Source organism: Pyxicephalus adspersus, chromosome 6 (genome assembly GCF_032062135.1).
Source record: "Pyxicephalus adspersus chromosome 6, UCB_Pads_2.0, whole genome shotgun sequence".
Classification (NCBI taxonomy): Eukaryota; Metazoa; Chordata; class Amphibia; order Anura; family Pyxicephalidae; genus Pyxicephalus; species Pyxicephalus adspersus.
The window spans coordinates 46,390,480-46,399,585 of NC_092863.1; positions in this window are offsets into that span (position 1 = coordinate 46,390,480).

The following is a 9,106-nucleotide window of genomic DNA, read 5'->3' on the forward strand; positions in this document are numbered from 1 at the left end:
GCATATGGAGAGCCAGCAGAGCCAATTAGCCTGCGGGGGTAGCCCCGTGCCAGGGAGCAGCACTGATGCGCAGCGATGGCGCCATTTTGTCCAGCTGATTGCGCAGCACCTGGACACGTCCGCACGGGGTCACGTGACGGTGGAAGCGGTAGATAATGGTATGTCACAAGCAGCACGCCATCCTCCCCTCCCCCGTTTCCTCTTCCAGTGGTTCTGTGTTTCCAGATGCCAGCGCTGGGTGGATGGAGGAGGCGGGCTACTGGAGTATATGTTGTTATTCATGCCTCTGCCTCTCTCATCTCGCATTCTGTACCCGCCTGAACACGAAGCTGCGTAACCACAGCAACCAGGCAGCTGGGACCGAGAAATGGGGGGTGGGTGAGAGAGATGGCATTCACCCCTTCACTGCCAGCGAAATTGGGGGAAGCCTATGGCGGGGGAGGGGGGCCTGCATGTAACAAGATGCTGCCAGTCAGGAGGGGTCAAACAGCTCTGCTTCAGGAATAATTATTACATGGGTACAGGCTGTGCCATGGCAAGGTGCATGGTGTGCACATATACTGCAACCCAAGGGATCCATTCTATTTCCACACAAACTGTACAACCACCTATACTGCCAGCCATACACCGGTCAATGGATGCACCGCTAGATAAACAACCGATCATTTCTACAGATCCATCATTTACCTTCATCATGGCTGTATGCCACCCATTACTACATCTGATATATAGATGGAGATCTCTCCAAATCCTCCTGTCCCCTCAGCTATAATGCACTGGTCTGGTCACAATGTGTTATTTTAGAAGTTTTAGATACAAGGGACCAGCAAATAGTAAAAGTGTGGTGGACTGATGTGAGAAGGCCGCGGGGAGAAGGACGCAGTTACAGAACTAAAGTTGTGAACTGGGCATCAGTATACTAAAATTCAGGTAAAAAAATTGTCATAGTGGAAGAGAAGTAAAGGAAGAAATGTGGGGGAGGGATGGGAAATGGAGCTGGTTGGGGATCCTGATGCGAGGAGTTGAATGCCAGGGAAATGGTGAAAGGAAGGTGGCAGAAACCTCTGGAACCACGGCGAGCAAACAGGGCCAACTTTGTAACTAGCAGTAATCCAGGAAACGTATTTCTTTACCTCTCATACTGGTTGGCGTAGAGGCAGGGATAAGGCAGGGTCTGTAGGAGTAAAGCTACCACAAGACAGAAAACTTTAGTCCAGAAGAAAGTATCTGTATCACATCGCCAACAAATATGTTGAGCACATCCTTGAAGAAAAAACAATAGAGTGCCAAGCACTGAGGCACCGCACTTCTTAATACATAAAATAAATTCAGGTGGCTATTATTGGATGGGATTTTATATCTGTATACTGGGGGCATCATCCCCTTTACCAATTTCTGACAGACGGCACAAAATACATCACTTAAAATCCATGAAATTGTATTCAGAGTAGGTACCAATAATAAGACCCTCCTTAAAGAGGAAGTAAACTCAAACCTCGCCCAAAACAAACAAAATCCACTTACCTTCAAACAGAGCAGTCGATTGGTCCGGAGGTTTCTTCCGCGTGGTCCCGGAATCTGTCTTTGGGCCAGTGCTCCAGGCGCCGTCATCTTCTCCTCTTCTTCAAGGTTCTTCCTACATCACCGGACACAGGCGCAAGATCGGGTGACATAGATGGAAAAATAAACTTGCCAATCTCACTGCGCATGCAATGAAATTGTTGCCACTCTCAACAATTTTTTCCCTTTTGACAAGAGGGCTCCTGCGCATACCCGAGATGCTCAAGCAAGCACAGAAGGAACACTCAAAACTGGGGGGCGGCGCTGCACCCTTTTTAAAAAAAAAATAAAAAGGGTGTTGCCCTAAAAAAAACAACCAAACAGAATTTTACGTTACATAAAAGGGTCCTCCACCCTTTTGCGTAAAGTGAAAATTCTGAGTTTAGGTACACTTTAAGCAGTACATAGGGATGGGGGGGACCTGTCCTAATTAACCCTCAGAGATGTAGGGCCTGGTGTTCATTTTACAATTGATGTGTATGATATCATGCCAAGATCAAAGCAGCTCTCTGGGGCTCTTGGAAAGATGGTTGTGGCCTCCTATTTGCCAGTTATTATTACTATTATTATTAATAAGTTAAAAAAAATAAAACTGCGTAGAATGTGTTCCAGGAAAAAGCCATTGCAGTATGAAAAAGAAAACTATTAAACTATGATTACTAACTGCCATGGAATATATAGTCATATATATATATAAATATAGGGAGCATATAAATACAAACACCTCTGGAAATCTCATGGTGTGATACATCATGTACAGAGCTATTTGTTCACAGTAACAGTAGACATATTTGGTTCAAAGAAAAGACAGAATTTCTGCAGAAGAATCCCATACTAACTGTGAAGCATGGTGATGAAAGTAATTTCTGCTGTAGCCTCTGGGCACTTACAATCATCACATCTACTACTATTAATTCTGGGTTGTATTAAAGTGTTATAAGAAAAAAAAGGCTATATCTTCAGATAGCCAGCCCAATTTTGGTGTAGACCAAATAGTGTATTCGTCTCCTCTTTACCAACATGCAATAAAACAAGCTCAGGTCTCACTTCCAGTAATGCCACTGTCCTTTACCTAAAATAGTCTTCAGTACCTTCAGTCTGACAAGGAAGACATTTCTTATAGCTGAAGCAAAGCGTGCAAATTTCTGTAAGAAATCATTTCTGCTAAGGAAGGAAAGTTGAGAAAAGTATACTATCCACTGGCATGAGTTGGTTTTAATAGGAAATATTGCACATTGCTCAAGGAGCTCCCAAAACTTGGGGTGTCTTCAGTGTGCAGCGTCCTGGATTCTGTATGGGCAGTAGTGAAAATCGCATCTGGCATTTCCTACAGTGCCATAGACATTGCCTCCCAACACCCAATACTGACTTGTGGGATCGGTTGAGGGAATTAATCGGTCCAGTATTTCAAAAGTAGAAATCTGCATTTTGTGCAATGCCCAGGTTATGGTCAAACTGACATACCAAATAGGTAAAAATGCAGTGCAACAGGAAATGTGCAAAGCTATATCATTAACTAATTGGCAATTAAGTTATATGAGCCAATGTAAAAGATTGAGCCACCCAGTGCCTGGGACAAACTGATGGATTGTGTGGTGAACAAAAGAAGCTGTAACTGGCAGATGTTCACTTCCTACATCCACCATCTGGGCTCTCCAATATCCAGTTGTTGCCAATCAAATATTGATGTGCTGCAGTCATTTATGCCTAAAACAACAGACTGAATTGTTTCAAATGAACCAGACAACATAAAACTAAAGGGGATGCCGTTCCTAATTTTTAAAGGGGGTTCAGGCTCAGGCAAACATAGGTAAGCAATCAGCCATAATCCAGCTATCCTCCACTACCTCTATGGGCAAACCTCTCCAAAAACAGGAAAGATCAGGGGGGTCTGACACACTTTTCATAGCCCTATATCTAAAGGACGTATCATAGATATAGCGTATATTACATGGTAATATATACAGGGTACTCTGGGCAGCACATGTATAGCATAAGGATCTTTTCTTTAGAACGGACCTAATCCCATCTGCTAGAGCAGCCCACACACAGGCTGAGAATCAACAGAAAACTTTTTAAGTGTGGACACTGCACATAAATGGACATATTTGCTGTGTTTATTCACATATTTTTACTGTTAATCAAGCTACTTGTAGACATCAGATGGCAGCCATACACATTGGTCAGTCTGGGGAAGCCTACAGAGGTAAAGGAGAGCCTACAAACATCTAAGTGTTGTCACATCTGATCATAACTAACTGGATCAGGAAATCATCATAATCTGTCTGCAGACACCTCAAGTTTCATAGACTTTTGCTGTTTACAACACAAACCCATGTGTTGCCCAATCACTTCAGATGCACATATGGTTAAAATATGAAGTTTTGACCCCTGCACTCTCTGATGAACAATGTCTAACGTTCCTAGTAAATCTGTGCTACTTTTCTTTGGCCAAGTGTTATTATTCTGAGCCTATTCTTCACAGAAAGTAACTGATGTGGGTAAATTAAACACCTTTTTATTAATATTGGACCCATCAACTCCTAGTCAGGGCCAATCCTACCGCAAGGCTAGGCAATAGAATTTAGAACACCTTAGCAGTCATTGACACGGCATTGACATAGCAGTCATTGTTCTTGCATTTTTGATGCTTTACAATAAATGGTTTTGGATTCAGAAGAGAGCCTGGATCATTCTTCTTGATGGCGTTCCAGCTGTGAGAAACCATACATAACGGTAGGAAGCCCCAATCTGAACACTGCAGATAGCAGCAAGCCACTGCTCCAACACCCTGCCCCCAAGTGCCTTATTTAAAGAGGGTCTAAAATGAAAGATTTATGCTGGTATTGCTGACCTGGTATAAAAAATATATATATATTATACTCCCTGCTTGGTGTCCTCTGCCAAAAGATGAGCTTTACATCTGTGCAATTGGCATTCTATATAAGGAGCTCAGCAATGGCAGATTGGAGAACGGAGGTACTCTACCCTCTTTCTACAAATACAATTTACTTATTACAATGAATAATGCTTACTAAAATTGGCAATTATCAATGGTTCTTGATTGTTTCAGATGACAGTAAAGCATTGATTGCTTCCGAACCTATTCTGTTTTAAAGAGAGGACAGAGGGACAGATGAGCATGAAGGGGTCCATTACATTTTCTCTGTTGATCTCTATAATTATGTTGGGGGATACCTGCACTAACATTATATTTTCAATCAATTAGGAATGATCTTTGTGAGCACCCGAAATTTCACATGTGTACAGACCATAATGCAATAGTGGTTTATGGACCTAGAAAGAAAATACACCGTCCTGGCTCCAAAGAAAACGTAACTTTAATTTCTATGTATGAAATCAGGTCCAAAATATAAAAATGCCTCTGCATCCTTTGCTGCAATAAGTAACATAAACAAGTAGGAAAAGCATTGTACCTGATTGCTGAAAGAGAACATCTGTGCACATACTGGAGAATCTGCACTTCCTAACCAGTTTGCTAAACTGAATTGTGTTCAGAAATACAAATTTATGCATGGCGGTTATCTTTAAAATGAATACATGTATGGTTTCCTTTCATACCAATTATATTGATGACATCACAAGTTCATGACTTTCAAGGAGCATTTGGTGGTCAGCTCTCTTGTTTTAAAGCTGCTCTCTAAATGCTGGGAGAAAGCACCAAAGAAGCCTAGAAGAATGGCAATTTCTACAAAATGATTAGCACAGACCACTGACACTTGGGGTTTTAGACAGACTACACCCCTTATCCTGAAGAAATATAAACCAGTATTAAATAAATCATATATAATAAAAAATAATAATATTATAAACTAGTAAAATATGAATCCAGTATTACTGTAATACCATGTTACTGACCAGACGTACTTACATGGTAGTCAACTTTGACCCAGGACTTTAAGGGGGAAACCACAAACCCAAAATTAATTTTAGAATGCAAATGGTCTTCAAAGGAATGCCTACAAAATATATTTATAAACTCCAGCCAAGTGCACATGCGTTTAATTTCTGAAATAAGCCAATCATATTGAAATTCTCATATTTGCTTGCATAGTAAACCCCCAAAGTAGAAGAGACGGTGAACTAGTACTCATCTATGCTTAGCCATATGGCACTATAATAATCCCTACACCAGTGACCAGAAGTAGTTGTTGTGCACAAGACATGCAACATGCAAAGAGCTCCATTTAGGTGCATTGAATAATAGAACATAGCCTTAGGGAATTCATTTAGTAACAGCAAACAAGGTACAAATAAATTCAGCACTATACCATGAAGTCATTTTATTAGTACACAACTACATTTCTTCAGCATATTAGTATACATTTTTATATGTTGAGGATTTCCCAACATATAGAAGTGTGGTATGTTGCAGTTCTATAAATTATTTGCCAACAATAGTGAAGGGCAGCTGTCTCAATGTTCACCATCTCCCTGCACTATAACCCCCCTCACTCTGCAGGCTGCTTTGGTGACTCAGACTCTGTATATTGCTGACATCATCTTACAAGAGGTCAGGAGTTCAACAAAGACACTGGCAGGGGTGGAGAAGACTGCTAAGGGACTGTATGGGTGTGCTCCTAAATGATCTATTCATTGTTTCTTTTCTGTACTACCCTTAAGAAAAGAATGTTTGTTTCCATAAGTATTACATCGATGACCGGTCAGTATATGAATGTGGTTCCTATCCTTACCACATATTTTCAGCAATTCTTCTGTGACTGTTTGCTGGGTTTACAGCATCCCTCAAAACATAAAGACGTCTTTTCTATAGGGAGTGAATATCACTGGCTGGTAACTGGTCATGCTTAGGGATTTATTAAATGGATCAGGAAACCAGCCAAACAAGTCCAGCAGCATGATGTAAGTGGGTGTAGGAGGAACATTGCTTAGACTTTAAATGTGACTATCTATTGTGAGTGTTTCAAATAAGCATCACCCCTAAATCTGTAATTAGAATTTAGAAACACCCTACAAAATAGGAAAACATAAAATAATTGATGTGTAAGGTGGATTCATCAGAAGATGATGCTTGGGTTTCTGGGGAACTGGAATCGATTATTCAATGATTCATTGAGTCCTGATGGAATTCCGTGAAGGTATTTATCTGTGTGTTCATACACTGGAGAAAAAGAAAAGAAAGTGTTCTTTGGTCAGAACATACCTATATGTGCAACCATCATTTATAGCTAGTTTAAAGATGAACAAAAGCCTTACCTTCAGTTGTACAGACCCCTCTACTTTGCTTAGGCTATGTACAATTGTCAGGTGATTCTCGCCAGATATGAATAGTCGGGCTCGTCTGGGCAAGAATCTGACATATGTACAAAGGTCGTCTGGCCTTGAGGTCGTTTGACCGTTCTGACAGATCCATGGGCTTCCAACGATGAATGACCGCAGTACTAGTCAAGGGAGAAGAGCACAGCGGCGTGCTGCTTGCTTGTTCTCCACCTCCCCTCTCCATAGAACAGAATAGTGCTGTGTGTACAGCCCTCATTAGTTCATCTGTCACTCTTTTTACAGGATCAGTTCCAGTGACAATAATTAAACGTGTGTAGGCAGCCTTACTCTAATATCCCTGCACACATCACATCACTAATCAAATATTTAGCCACTTGACTGTTTGTGCTGACCAAACTTTTACTCAGTTGCTGATCTGGGTATAGGACCTGTATATAAGGCCTGCACACGTGTGTTCTTCTCTACACATGCTGCTTCTGCAGACTCCGGTTTGGACAAAGCACCTGTATATAGGACATAACAGGCCTTGACATGCTCCTTGCATGTCTGTACACACATGTGCTGCTTCCCATAGGCAAGGACCCCACACATACACACACTGTAGCACTGTATTCAAGGTGGGAGCACCAACCACCTAGTCTGCCCTCTTTTGTGGGCCAATGTCCACGTGTCGCCACCTGATTAGGGACTCTTTCCTTGCTGAACCAGGTGTTAACTGCATCTTCACCATACTTAACCATCAGAAATGTAATCATTCCTTAAAACGCTAATTCTTTCTTAAGAATTAAACTGTGTTCTGTGTCATTTAATAAGAAAAGCTTCCAGTTCTGTGGAAAGGGGGAAGTCGGTTACTTTGCTGTAAAATATTCCATATAGATTCAATATTTATAAATAACTTCATCCCATGTATATGAATTCCTTGAATATGTTTAGCTGTGCATTGGTGACATTATTTTCCTGAAATATGGAAACAGTAGGACAGAGTTTGCAACATACTTTGGAGTTAAAAAAGGCTGCATCTTTTTTTTAGTCAATTTTACCAGAACAGTCATGAGAACCCCCCACAAACTGGCTGTCCATATCCTTAGTAATTCCCCACCATTTATATCTGCTTTCTCCAAAGTAAACTATTCCAGGCCACATAACTACTATTACACTGGGGAACAATTTTGAACAAATGTTTTGTTGGCTTTAATTTTTAAGCTTATTTACACTAAAATAGGTGTGCTGATTCTGAAAGTGCTGTTACTTTTCTTCTATCACGTCAGTTTTTTTCTCCACCATTTATAATAATGCAATTACTGTAGCGTGGATTTGTATAGGCTATACATTTACACACAAGACAGTGTGGTCAGAGGTTGTGCGCTGCTCTACGTAGTGAATAAGCAAAATTTATTTTTCTACTTACATGTATTTCCTTTCTTTCAGGTCATGTCTGGCTCTGCTGTTTCTCGTTGTAAGTGCCTAAACAACCCTGATTCATTTTGTTATATCTGTGGCAGTTTCACCATTCCCAGTCAAAGGGCGAACACCAGCACATTTGTAGAGCAAACCTATTTAGCATATTTCAAAGTTAAACTTGGTGATCAAGATAAATCTTGGGCCCCTCATAAGGTGTGCAAACAGTGTGTTGAGGGTTTATGGAAGTGGACAAAGGGAACACGTGATAAGATGCATTTTGGTATACCTATAGTTTGTTGAGAGTCAGGAGATCATTTCAGTGACTGGTACTTTTGTATAGTGAAAACTTCAGGATATAACAAGAAAAATAAATTTAACATAGAGTATCCTAGTCTACCATCGGCTATACGCCCAGTGGCTCATTCAGATGAAATCCCAGTGCCGGTTTTCGTTACACTACCCTCTCTTGATGAACATGATTATGGTGATGAACTAGGTGACAACAATGATGGAGAGTTTGAAAATGAAGAGGACTCTGTAAGGGATTTGATCAGCATGAGTTGAGTGATTTGGCACTTGATTTGAGACTATCGAAGAAGGCTTCAGAACTCCTAGCATCAAGACTATGTTAGAGAAACCTATTTGAAAAAGGAACAAAGGTATCGTACTTTCGAACCAGAGAAATTGCATCTCTGCAGTACTTTAGAACTGACAGTGGCTTTGTGTATTGCCATAACATACCTGGTTTAACCCCCTAACCGCTAAGCCCGTAATTTCTCGCACTAAATATTTTTGCTCTTTTGGTTAACCCCGTATTTTTTCGCCTACACTAAAATCCCCACTTACCTGGTCCCGCTGTGCTAATCCAGCGTCGGTTCCGTGT